This window comes from Tachypleus tridentatus, chromosome 6, assembly GCF_004210375.1.
Source record: "Tachypleus tridentatus isolate NWPU-2018 chromosome 6, ASM421037v1, whole genome shotgun sequence".
NCBI classification, from domain to species: Eukaryota; Metazoa; Arthropoda; class Merostomata; order Xiphosura; family Limulidae; genus Tachypleus; species Tachypleus tridentatus.
In genome coordinates this window covers 162,762,403-162,775,472 of record NC_134830.1, presented here as the reverse complement: position 1 = coordinate 162,775,472, position 13,070 = coordinate 162,762,403, and the positions used below count along the sequence as shown (strand labels likewise).

The following is a 13,070-nucleotide window of genomic DNA, read 5'->3' as shown; positions in this document are numbered from 1 at the left end:
GGTAAAAAGAGTAGTTGGCGGTGGGTGGTGATGACTAGCTGCCTTCCCTCTAGTCTCACACTGCTAAATGGAGACGGCTAGCTTTGCGCGAAATTCAAAGCAAACCAAACCAGCCAAGTGGAGACATGTTGCATATACCCGCTAATATTGGCGTCTGTCCCCTCTAATGGGATATGTATGTTCCGCCCACCAGAAGTATTGAACCGATGTTTAGCGTTGTAAACCAGCAGACTTACTGCTGACCCACAAAATCGGTTCCTTAAATTTTTAACTGACAGACTAGGGGCTGTCTGTGTGTTATAAGTGTGACAATCTATATCCACTATTTGATAATACAGGTATAAGTTGGCGTTGAGTGCTGTTCACTTTTACCAACTTCGCTCTAGTCTGTCAGTTAAAATTTAACTGAGTCTATAATAGGTAGCCCTTTTAATCGAAATTGGTTCACAAAGGTTTAAGTGAATAATTTAAAGACTGAGTTTCCACTCAGTACTCTAGATTAACTAATTTAGATTTACCAAATTAGATCTTGTAGCTTAGTTTCTGAAACGTGGTCCTAATGGGCGCTGATGTACAAATGTAACCAGGATTTATTTAATACTTTCTGCAGTATAAAATAATTATTTTATCTTAATTCATCCATTAACCATAATATTCGTTTCAATAAGCCCCCAGTGGCTCAGCGGTATGTCTGCGGACTTACTACGCTAATAACCAGGTTTTGATACCCTTGATGGGCAGAGCACAGATAGCACATTGTGTAGCTTTGTGCTTTATTCAAAACAACAACAACGTTTCAATAAACGTATAATCTGTTCAGTTATTATAAAACTTATAATTACCTTACACGTTCTTATAAATGAAATATTTTTGAAATTACCCTGTCTAGTTCGTAATAAACAGTTTCTATTGTCAGACTGTTAAATATGTGTCTTCATGAATAGGGTTTTGTTTCTGTAATCCAGAAAAATTTTACTTAGAGGCTATAACAATGATTGTTTGTGTTTTAATTTCGCGCACAGCTACTCGAGGGCTATCTGCTCTAGCCGTCCTTAATTTAGCAGTGTAAGACAAGGGGAAAGGCAGCTAGTCATCACCACCCACTGCCAACTCTTGGGCTACTCTTTTACCAAGGGTTGGAAGAATTGACCGTCACGTTATAACGCCCCCACGGCTGATAAGGCGAGCATGTTTGGTGCGATCACGATTCGAACCCGCAACCCTAGGATTACGAGCCGCACCCTTAACTCACCTGGCCATGCCAGACCGCTATAGTAACGAACGATTTTACTTAGAAGCTATATGAATGTTCTCCCAAATATCTGTGAAGAGGGGACAGACGTTTTACATTGCAGAAAACCGGTTTTAAATGAAGAAAACACACAACTCGGAAGAGACGCAGAAAAATAAAAAAGATGTACACGATTTTGTCTGGCATGCACGACAGTGTAGATCACGAAATATACAGTCGTAACAAACAAAGTTAAATTAAAAAATTGTATACAAATTATATTATTGAAAAGATCGATTTGTACGTGAATTTATAATAAATTGAAGTAGTGCATTTATTTGAAGGTGTAGCTAATATTAATATATTCAATATGAAATATGATATCAACATTAATGGTAAAAAGTTATATGTCAGCGACGGTGGTATAGTGGTTAGCATAGCTGCCTTCCAAGCAGTTGACCCGGGTTCGATTCCCGGCCGTCGCAGAATTTTATAATTGTTTTGTAAATAGGTAAAGACTGGTTTCGTTACATGATAGATGCAAAGACAGTACTTCCTACTGTCAAAACGAATCCTACATTGGACCGCAAATCAAATGTTTTCGCACGAATGTTGTTTAGGGGTGAATATTTCGAACTGTGACACAATAACCAAACTATAAGGATACATGTATTGATAACAAATGTTTGCTTGAAGCAACGGGATTTTGCATATCCAGACAAATAAAGTAATGGCTTCTCTAAACAAAGTTTATTAATAAAGATTGATAATAAAATATTGGGATAAACTTGGGCTAATTGTTACTGTGCCGAATTATGGACTTTCGGGATTTATCTGCGCGTTCTATTGTTGAAAAAACAAATTGAAGAAAGCGCCTCCAGATTTGGGGCTGTGTTCATGTTATAAGATTGACGATCTGATTTCCCTATTTGGTCATACATCTGTAGCTCATAATTTGGCAGTGAGTGCTGTTGACCAACTGTTTTCCATTCAATCAATAAGTTCAAAATTAGGGAAGGCTAGCGCAGATAGACCTGTTTGTTTGTTTTTGAATTTCGCGAAAGGTTATCTACGCTAGCCATCCCTAATTTAGCAGTGTAAGACTAGAACGGAGACAGCTAGTCATCACCACCCACTGCCAACTCTTGGGATTCTCTTTTACCAAAAAATAGTGGTTTTGATCGTCACATTATAATGTCTTCATGGCTGAAAGGGAAAGCATATTTGGTGTGACGGGGATTCGAATCCGCGACCCTCAGATTACGAATCGAGTGACTTAAGTACCTGGCCATGCCTGGCTCGCAGATATACCTTGCGTATCTTTGTACATATGTCCGAAAACTAACAAAATAGAAGGTATAGATAATTATAATATGTTTTGTTATAGAAATTCGCGCAAAATCTATCCAGTAGTTTAATTTTAGTGGAGTTATACATTTCATCATAAAGACCACTTGTATCTATCTCTCTTTGTTTCTAGAAATTACAAATGTATATTTATTTTTAACAGACAAATAGTAATAAGTTTATATCAAAACACGAACATTTGTGTCTCGAAACAAGTCAAACACTGTGTTACACGAGGGCTATCCGCGCTAGCCGTTCCTAATTTAGCAGTGTAAGACTAGAGAGAAGGCAGCTAGTCATCACAACCCACCGCTAACTTTTTGGCTCATCTTTTTACCAACGAATAGTGGAATTGAGCGTACCATTATAATGTTTGCACGGTTGAAAGGGCGAGCATGTTTGGTGCGACAGGGTTTCGAACCCACGATCCTCGTATTACGAGTCGAACGCCTTAACCCACTTGGCTATGGTGAACTTGATACAATGGCGAAGTTAATACTAAGTAGTTTACATATGTTATCTGGTGTTTAACTCCGTTAGTAGGTTGTAATTAAAAAAAAAAAACACACACAGAAGAGATTTGTGTATACAGTATTTTAGTTTCAATTAATTTATTTTAGCATAGTATTGCACTGGGACATTCAAAATTTTGTAGAAATTACCACAAGAGAGTAATAGAAAAATTATACAAGGCTGATATCACAGGTTATGTATACTCACTCGGTGTTTAACAATCGGAATGAAACAATATGGTAAAAAAGGAGTAAGTTAAATTATATTACAAGTGCAAAGTTAAATGTAAATTACATCGTTAGAAACAATCATACAATCGGTGGATAAAATTAAATAAATCACCAGTTTATGTTCCTTCTACATGAAAACGAACTGTATTAGAGGTACAGTTACATCCTGAAACTTACACTCTGATTAGCTGTCATTCAACCATTCAAAAGGTGCCACATCAGCACAATACTTATAAAAGTGCAGGCACTCACACTAACCCCAGCAGTAGGGTGGGTACTATGATAGAAATGCTACAGGATAATATAAGTCAAAGTTTTTACTGACAAAAGGAAATTTATGTGATTAACTGAGATGCAATTTCGTGATTCAGTAGATTTTGTAAATCAACTCTGAAGATGGTTTGTGAAACTGGTACTGTGGATAATAGAAACGATTCATGTAAAAAGCTCAGCGTCTTCAAACACGATGTTACTTAAATCAGAATACTCTTTCGACGTGATACACTACAAGCAATAGAGATCTTGCTGACGGTGTACTTGTAAGTACAGATATAACTTTTAAATTTAGAATAGTAAGGTATACATTAACATGAAGCGATTTCAATAGATGCTCCAAAACTACTGCTTAGGACAGGTGAACAAACCAGTGGGCTTAAATAGGCATCAGACTTCAGACAGTGGGATGATAAAAGCTAGTGGAAGATATCTTAATTCAAGTGTTCTGGTGACAATCAATAGTATTTTGTTCGAATAACAACAACACAGTCAACCTACATATTTAGTGCTAAAGGACCAGTACAAGCGTGGGATAAATCTCAGCCAATGGTACTGGAAGTCTACCCTAAATTGATGGCACATTAGCTGCTAACAAGTACAAGAACGTTATCATCCATCAATCCAGTCTTTCAGAAATCAGATCCATTGATTCCAAACATGGAATAAACAGAAGGATTAGAAAGAGAGAGTCCGTAGTCCTTGATTGTCCTGCACAAAACCAGTTCATGTATGTTATTAGGGTTGTATAGGTTTATATGGAGACTGAGGGAGTCAAATGACAACAAAAAGACTTGGTTGATTTATAAAGGAATAATACCAAGCGTTTGGAACGACCCTTAATAATCATAAGTGTACGAGTTGTGGTAGCACTAAAACAAATACAAAATCGCACGTTCGAAAGCTTATTCGTATCTTTTGTAATATTGAATTGTACTAACGTCAGTGGCACAACAATAAGTATGAGGGTTTATAGAACCAAAAACTGGGGTTTCATACTTATTGTGGGCACTGCAGAGACAGCCCTTTGTGTATGTGAAATTATTTATTGTTTGTGACTTTTGTATGTGTATCTTTCGTTCATTTATGTAATTATTTCCAGTACTAAATATATATAAGTATTATTTTATTTGTTTTATTAGTAAGCATAAAATCTTTATAAGAGGAAGTCAGTACTGTGCCAATTGTAGAGATAGTCGGGATTTTAGTGTTATGATACATCAAGATTACTACTGACCCACTGGGCCCGGCATGGCCAAGTGGGTTAAGGCGTTTGACTCGTCATCTAAGGATCGCGAGTTCGAATCCCCCTCGTACCAAACATGTTCGCCCTTTCAGCCGTGGAGGCGATATAATGTGACGGTGAATCCCACTATTCGTTGGTTCGTTGGTAAAAGAGTAGCCCAAGAGTTGGGGGTGGGTGGTGATGATTAGCTGCCTTCCTTCTAGACTTATACTGCTAAATTAGGGACGGCTAGCACAGATGGCCCTCGTGTAGCTTTGCGCGAAATTTAAAAACAAACAAATCGCCACCATATACTTCACTTTTTTTCTCCAAATCGTATGCTTTCCTGGTGTTTATTTAACACACAATTATTTAAAATTAGACTTTTACGTATATGTAACGACAGTTTTCAATACTTTTAAGCGCAGATAGCCTAGTTGCTTTGCGCCATAAAACGCCAATACTGTTAAAGAAACATACAAACATATTTTTAAAATATTTCTTATTAAAATATATGTATAAACAATTTACCAACTTTCAAAGTTGTTTCATCTTATACCACTGTAACACATCACATTCAAATATATACACGCTATTAACTTAAACATTAACAGGAGGAAAAGAGAAAAACTGAAGGCTTTCTAACATAAATTTATATGTAGAAGTCTATAAGATATAATGAAATAATTTATCCGTAATACATATTAGTAGCTAGTTTGACAAGTTATTACTATAATTTATTCAAACTACTTATTCATTCCCAAATCTACAACAGCTGATCACTTCATACTTGTAATATAAATGAATCAAACGTTAACATTTGCAAGTTTTAACAGAATAACTCGCATATTACGATTTACAAACGCCATATAATTTCCTTTAAATATCATTAGTTTGTTTTAACAATATACATTGAATGAGACGAAAAGACTATTATAAGCTGGTTAAAATAACGTTAAACCACAAAAACACTTTAAAAGACTTCTTAGTGGCTTCGGTGCAGTAAAACACAGTATACGTAGCAGAAAGAGTACGTTTATCAAAGCATTAAATGACAAGAAGGCAGAATAATTCTTGTATTAAAGATTTCCTAACTATAAAGTTATTCATGAAACTGGGTCTATAAGATAAGGACTGAATGACAATCACACCATTTTATCTCCTTTGTTTTTATCGTAACTATGTGGAAATCAATTAGGAGAGGATATCTTTCTTATTATCGTGACATACACAGCCGTCTTTGGGAAAGTTATCCCTCGTAATAACGGGTTGAGTGTATAGACTTACAGCCGCCAATGTCTGCACCTATATTCAAGTCAACACTTGCTGTAATTATTAGATGTTTCCTAATGTCCGTTACTGGAAGATCAGTAAGATGGGGTCAGACAAAGCCGTTTAATCATCTCTCACGAAATCTTAAAATGTGGTAGAAAGAAATGACCCAGTCACTTTCTTCTGACACACACCTACGCTTCAAGCAGCTCTTTGAGGAATTACAATCACGTTAGTAAGATTATGTTATAATAGTAATAGAGGTTTATATAAATGTTATATGAAGAAGTGAGTATTACATCCTTCGTTTGTAGTTTATGAAAAGACAAGGAACCACGTGATTCAAAAGGCTTTCGTTTCCATTAGTCAACACGTACCAGCGTATTTAACGTGTTTAATATTTTGAAGTTCTTTATAAAGCTGAGACAATCAGAAAAACATTACGTGGTAATCATAATGTTTTTAAGACAGCTACTGGTACCATGGCAACGGCATGGAAATCAATTAACAAATTCAGAAAGTTTAAGAATATACTTAACGTTGTCGTGAAATACAAAACTGTTTTTGGATGTGTTATCAACGCATTATTTAGGAAGACGGATTTCAAGTGATTTGGACAGGATAAACGAACTGTTTTTTTGTATGAAGAACACTATAGTTCCATAGAGAAATTCGGTACTAATTTAAATAGACATATATCTGAAGAACATACATATAGCCTGAAGAGAAACTTTATATGAAAATGAAACTCGTCGTCGGAAATCCAAACAAAAATATTGGGTACATGACCAATAAATGTCTACAAATACAATTAACATGTTGGCATTGTTCGTGATAAAGTTCTAACTTCTTCTTTTCATTTAACGACGACGTTTCGGGCTCCATATTGAGTTTTTCTTCAGGTCATTTCTAGCTTTATTAATGAACGAAACTACTTAGGAACTTCCAGAATACAAGCCTGCGATAAACAGTGCAAATATGGTAGACTTGTCCACTACATCTTTTTAAGAATACTGTTAATACTCTTATATTTGGAAACATTTCTTGTTATTGCTTCTGAAACAAGAGATATTACTCTATCATGCGTAAGTGTTTGCTTTTGTTTGTTCTTGAACTTCGCGAAAAACTATCAAAGGGCCATCTACGCTAGCCGTTGTTAATTTTGCAGTAACAAACTAAAGGGAAGACAGCTAGTCAACAACACCCACCGCTCGTTGTTGGACTACACTTTCATCAACGAATAGTGAGATTGACCATTAGTTTATAACGCCCCCACGATAAAAGGCGAGCATATTCTGTGAATGGGATTTGAGCCAGCATTCCAAACCTAGCGAGTCTAAGCGCCCTAACCATCAGGTCATGCCAGGATATGTGTGTAGGTAAATATAGGGCCAATAACAAATGTGTTTTAACCTTCTTAGCGGCTTTAACGCACTAAAACATAGCATTTAATTCTTAGAGATATACGTTCACTAGGAATTCAGTGCTGATTCGTTAAAGTTCAGCGACTATTGGATGATCGATTGAGCGATTTGAATAACAGGTTGATCTCAGAGCACAATACGTGGATGACAATAACTTTAAAATGTTGGTGGTAAAACAGGATGAGTTATGTGAGTTGGCTTAGTTAGCAAGCCAAGCTACAAGAAATCCAAATGTATGAGCATATTACGACAAATGTTAAATGACAAAAACTGTCATTGACTTCACAATAGCAGTTTCATTTCCCCTGGGAATGAACAGGGGAAAGATGTAAAACATGATGAGTTATGTGAGGAGGAATGAATAGGAGAAGATGTAAAACATGATGAGTTATGTGAGGAAGAAGGGGTAGATGTAAAACATAATGAGTTATGTGAGGGGGAAGGGGAAGATGTAAAACATGATGAGTTATGTGAGGGGGAAGGAGAAGATGTAAAACATGATGAGTTATGTGAGGGGGAGGGGAAGATGTAAAACATGATGAGTTATGTGAGGGGGAAGGGGTAGATGTAAAACATGATGAGTTATGTGAGGGGGAAGGGGAAGATGTAAAACATGATGAGTTATGTGAGGGGGAAGGGGAAGATATAAAACATGATGAGTTATGTGAGGGGGAGATCAGTTTAAGTCCCACAATGAATAAGATCAGTAGGAAACGAGGGTCATAGTAGAGATTTCTGTTAAAGAGCCTCTTGAACAAACAGCAAGGAAACGGATGAAGCAGAGCAACGGAAACCACGATTTCTCCACCAGTTGAGTAACAACCAAAAGAACGTATCGATTATCAGCGACATATCCTGAGCGAGCTTTTCAGTCTTTTCTAATTAAATATTCACGCTTTCTTTCACAAATAAAAAGGGCTACAGAAGATACTAAATCTTATTAAAGAATCTTTGCTTTGTGTTCAGTATAATTGAAGAACGTAAAACACTGAAGAAAAATAGAAATGAAACTGGAAGGCTTTCTTGATTGTAGTTAAACACAAAGCTACACAGCGGGCTATCTGTGCTGTGCCCACAATAATACCGGGTGTTTTTAGTGTTATAATCCTTCAATCTTACCACTGAGCCATTGGAGTTCTGAAATACTTATAATTCACTTTGTATTTGTACATTACTTGAGAAGATTTTGAAAACATTATAAAATGTCACCAACTTAAATTTTAGAATAAAACAATGTAATTATGCGACGTGTATCAGTGAGTGTGCAAATAAATTTATTTCATAAAGAAGCAAGTACAGGTTGCAAATATCAGTTTTGTAGTTTTCATTCCTTATATAAAAGTAATCATCTTAACTTTCGTTTAGTTTTAAATCAAAGTTTACTCTCTGAGAATTCCAACTATATGTTGCTATTTACATGAAAGGCAGAGTGAATTTTACTTTTATTCAGAGTTTCAAAGATATAAACTTTTCCGAGTTGTGTGTTTTCTTCATTTAAAACCGGTTTTCTACAATGTAAAACGTCTGTCCCCTCTTCACAGATATTTAGGAGAACATTCATATAGCTTCTAAGTAAAATCGTTCGTTACAATAGAGGTCTGGCATGGCCAGGTGAGTTAAAGCGTGGGACTCGTAATCCTAGGGTAGCGGGTTCGAATCGTGGTCGCACCAAACATGCTCGCCTTGTCAGCCGTGGGGGCGTTATAACGTGACGGTCAATTCTTCCAACCCTTGGTAAAAGAGTAGCCCAAGAGTTGGCAGTGGGTGGTGATGACTAGCTGCCTTTCCCCTTGTCTTACACTGCTAAATTAAGGACGGCTAGAGCAGATAGCCCTCGAGTAGCTGTGCGCGAAATCAAAACACAAACAATCACTGTTATAGCCTCTAAGTAAAATTTTTCTGGATTACAGAAACAAAACCCTATTCTTGAAGACACATATTTAACAGGCTGACAATAGAAACCGTTTATTACGAACTAGACAGGGTAATTTCAAAATATTTCATTTATAAGAACGTGTAAGCCAATTTTAAGTTTTCTAATAACTGAACAGATTATACGTTTATTGAAACGTTGTTGTTGTTTTGAATAAAGCACAAAGCTACACAATGGGCTATCTGTGCTCTGCCCATCAAGGGTATCAAAACCTGGTTTTTAGCGTAGTAAGTCCGCAGACATACCGCTGAGCCACTGGGGGGCTTATTGAAACGAATATTATGGTTAATGGATAAATTAAGATAAAATAATTATTGTATACTGCAGAAAGTATTAAATAAATCCTGGTTACATTTGTACATCAGCGCCCATTAGGACCACGTTTCAGAAACTAAGCTACAAGATCTAATTTGGTAAATCTAAATTAGTTAATCTAGAGTATTGAGTGGAAACTCAGTCTTTAAATTATTCACTTAAACCTTTGTGAACCAATTTCGATTAAAGGGCTACCTATTATAGACTCAGTTAAATTTTTAACTGACAGACTAGAGCGAAGTTGGTAAAAGTGAACAGCACTCACCGCCAACTTATACCTGTATTATCAAATAGTGGATATAGATTGTCACACGTATAACACACAGACAGCCCCAAAGTGCTGGAAACTTTATTTAATTTTTTTATTCTTTTCAATATCAAAACGCAAACATAAATCCTGAAGGTCCATGGTTCGAAATATTGGAAAAATAAAACAGTTTAACAGAAACAACACAGTTCACACAAACAGGTAACAACCTGGCAATAGAAAATATTTATTGAGCGGGCCTGATACAGTGGCGAGGGCCCGGCATGGCCAAGCGTGTTAAGGCGTTCGATTCGTAATCCGAGGGTCGCGGGTTCGAATCCAGGTTGCACCAAACATGCTCGCCCCTTTCAGCCGTGGGGGCGTTATAATGTGACGATCAATCCCACTATTCGTTGGTAAAAAAAGTAGCCCAAGAGTTGGCGGTGGATGGTGAGGACTAGCTGCCTTCCCTCTAGTCTTACACTGCTAAATTAGGGACGGCTAGCGCAGATAACCCTCGAGTAGCTTTGCGCCAAATTCAAAACAAACAAACTAAACCATTGTGGATCGATAAAGCGAAGTGTACTTATTAGTCCTACTTTTCACTAGGTTTTTGTTTTCTAAACACGCCATTAGTAATTTCTAAAATGAGTGTGTATTCATTCAAATTTTAGAAATACTCTGTCGAATTCAAAACCAATAATTTCTATTGCCAGCTTGTTACCTGTTTGTGTAAACTGTCTTGTTTCTGTTAAACTGTTTTATTTATCCAATATTTCGAACCACGGACCTTCAGGATTTACGTTTGTGTTTTGATATTGAAAAAAAATTAAATAAAGTTCCTAGCACTTTGGGGCTGTCTGTGTGTTATAAGTGTGACAATCTATTTCCACTATTTGGTAATACAGGTATAAGTTGGCGGTGAGTGCTGTTCACTAGCTGTCCCTCGCTCTAGTCTGTCAGTTAAAAATTTAAGGAACTGATTTTGTGGCTCAGCAGTAAGTCTGCAGGTTTACAACGCTAAACATCGGTTCAATATTTCTGGTGGGCGGAACATACATAGCCCATTAGAGGGGACAGACGTTTTACATTGTAGAAAACCGGTTTTAAATGAAGAAAACACACAACTCGGAAGAGACGCAGAAAAATAAAAAAAGATGTACACGATTTTGTCTGGCATGCATGACAGTGTAGATCACGAAATATACAGTCGTAACAAACAAAGTTAAATTAAAAATTGTATACAAATTATATTATTAAAAATATCGATTTGTAAGTGAATTTATAATAAATTGAAATAGTACATTTATTTGAAGATATAGCTAATAGTTATTTATTCAATATAAAATGTGATATCAACATTAATGGTAAAGATAAATACGTCAGCGACGGTGGTATAGTGGTTAGCATAGCTGCCTTCCAAGCAGTTGACCCGGGTTCGATTCCCGGCCGTCGCAGAATTTTTATAATTGTTTTGTAAATAGGTAAAGACTGGTTTCGTTACATAATAGATGCAAAGACAGTCTTTCCTACTGTCAAAACGAATCCTACATTGGACCGCAAATCAAATGTTTTCGCACGAATGTTGTTTCGTGGTTAATATTGCGGACTGTGAGACAATAAACAAACTGTAAGGATATACGTATTGATAATAAATGTTTGCTTCAAGCAAAGGATTTTGCATATCCAGACAAATGAAGTAATGGCTTCCTTAAACAAAGTTTATTAATAAAGATTGATAAAAAATATTGGGACAAACTTCGGCTAATTGTTACTGTGCCGAATTATGGACTTTCGGGGTTTATCTGCGCGTCCTATTATTGAAAAAACAAATTGAAGAAAGCGCCTCCAGGTTTGGGGTTGTGTTCATGTTATAAGATTGACGATCTAATTTCCCTATTTGGTCATACATCTGTAGCTCATAATTTAGCAGTGAGTGCTGTTGACTAGCTGCTTTCCATTCAATCAATAAGTTCAAAATTAGGGAAGGCTAGCGCAGATAGACCTGTTTGTTTTTGAATTTCGCGAAATTCTACACGAGGGCTATCTGCGCTAACCATCCCTAATATAGCAGTGTAAGACTAGAAGGGAGACAGCTAGTCATCACCACCCACTGCCAACTCTTGGGATTCTCTTTTACCAAAAAATAGTGGGATTGATCGTCACATTATAATGTCTTCATGGCTGAAAGGGGAAGCATTATTTGGTGTGACGGGGATTCGAATCCGCGACCCTCAGATTAGGAATCGAGTGACTTAAGTACGTGGCCATGCCTGGCCCGCAGATATACCTTGCGTATCTTTGTACATATGTCCGAAAACTAACAAAATAGAAGGTATAGATAATTATAATATGTTTTGTTATAAAAATTCGCGCAAAAGCTATCCAGAAGTTTAATTTTAGTAGAGTTATATATTTCATCATAAAAACCACTTGTATCTATCTCTCTTTGTTTCTAGAAATTACAAATGTTTATTTATTTTTAACAGGCAAATAGTAATAAGTTTATATCAAAACACGAACATTTGTGTCTCGAAACAAGTCAAACACTGTGTTACACGAGGGCTATCTGCGCTAGCCGTTCCTAATTTAGCAGTGTAAGATAAGAGAGAAGGCAGCTAGTCATCACAACCCACCGCTAACTTTTTGGCTCATCTTTTTACCAACGAATAGTGGAATTGAGCGTACCATTATAATGTCTGCACGGTTGAAAGGGCAAGCATATTTGGTGGGACAGGGTTTCGAACCCACGATCCTCGTATTACGAGTCGAACGCCTTAGCCCTCCTGGCTATGGTGGGCCTGATACAATGGCGAAGTTAATACTAAGTAGTTGACATATGTTATCTCGTGTTTAACTTCGTTAGTAGGTTGTAATTAAAAACAAACAAACACATGAAGAGATTTGTGTATACAGTATTTTAGTTTCAATTAATTTATTTTACCATAGTATTGCACTGGGACATTCAAAATTTTGTAGAAATTACCACAAGAGAGTAATAGAAAAATTATACAAGGCTGATATCACAGGTTATGTATACTCACTCGGTGTTTAACAATC

At 36.5% G+C, this 13,070-nt stretch overlaps 2 non-coding genes across 2 annotated transcripts; both read left to right on the top strand.

Annotated features, from left to right (window-relative positions):
* The first annotated feature begins 1,644 nt into the window (after window positions 1-1,644).
* TRNAG-UCC (transfer RNA glycine (anticodon UCC)) lies at window positions 1,645-1,716 on the top strand. The gene has a single exon. It is a non-coding gene; the product is annotated as a tRNA-Gly (tRNA).
* A 9,679-nt stretch (window positions 1,717-11,395) lies between these two features.
* TRNAG-UCC (transfer RNA glycine (anticodon UCC)) lies at window positions 11,396-11,467 on the top strand. The gene has a single exon. It is a non-coding gene; the product is annotated as a tRNA-Gly (tRNA).
* Window positions 11,468-13,070: the final 1,603 nt, after the last annotated feature.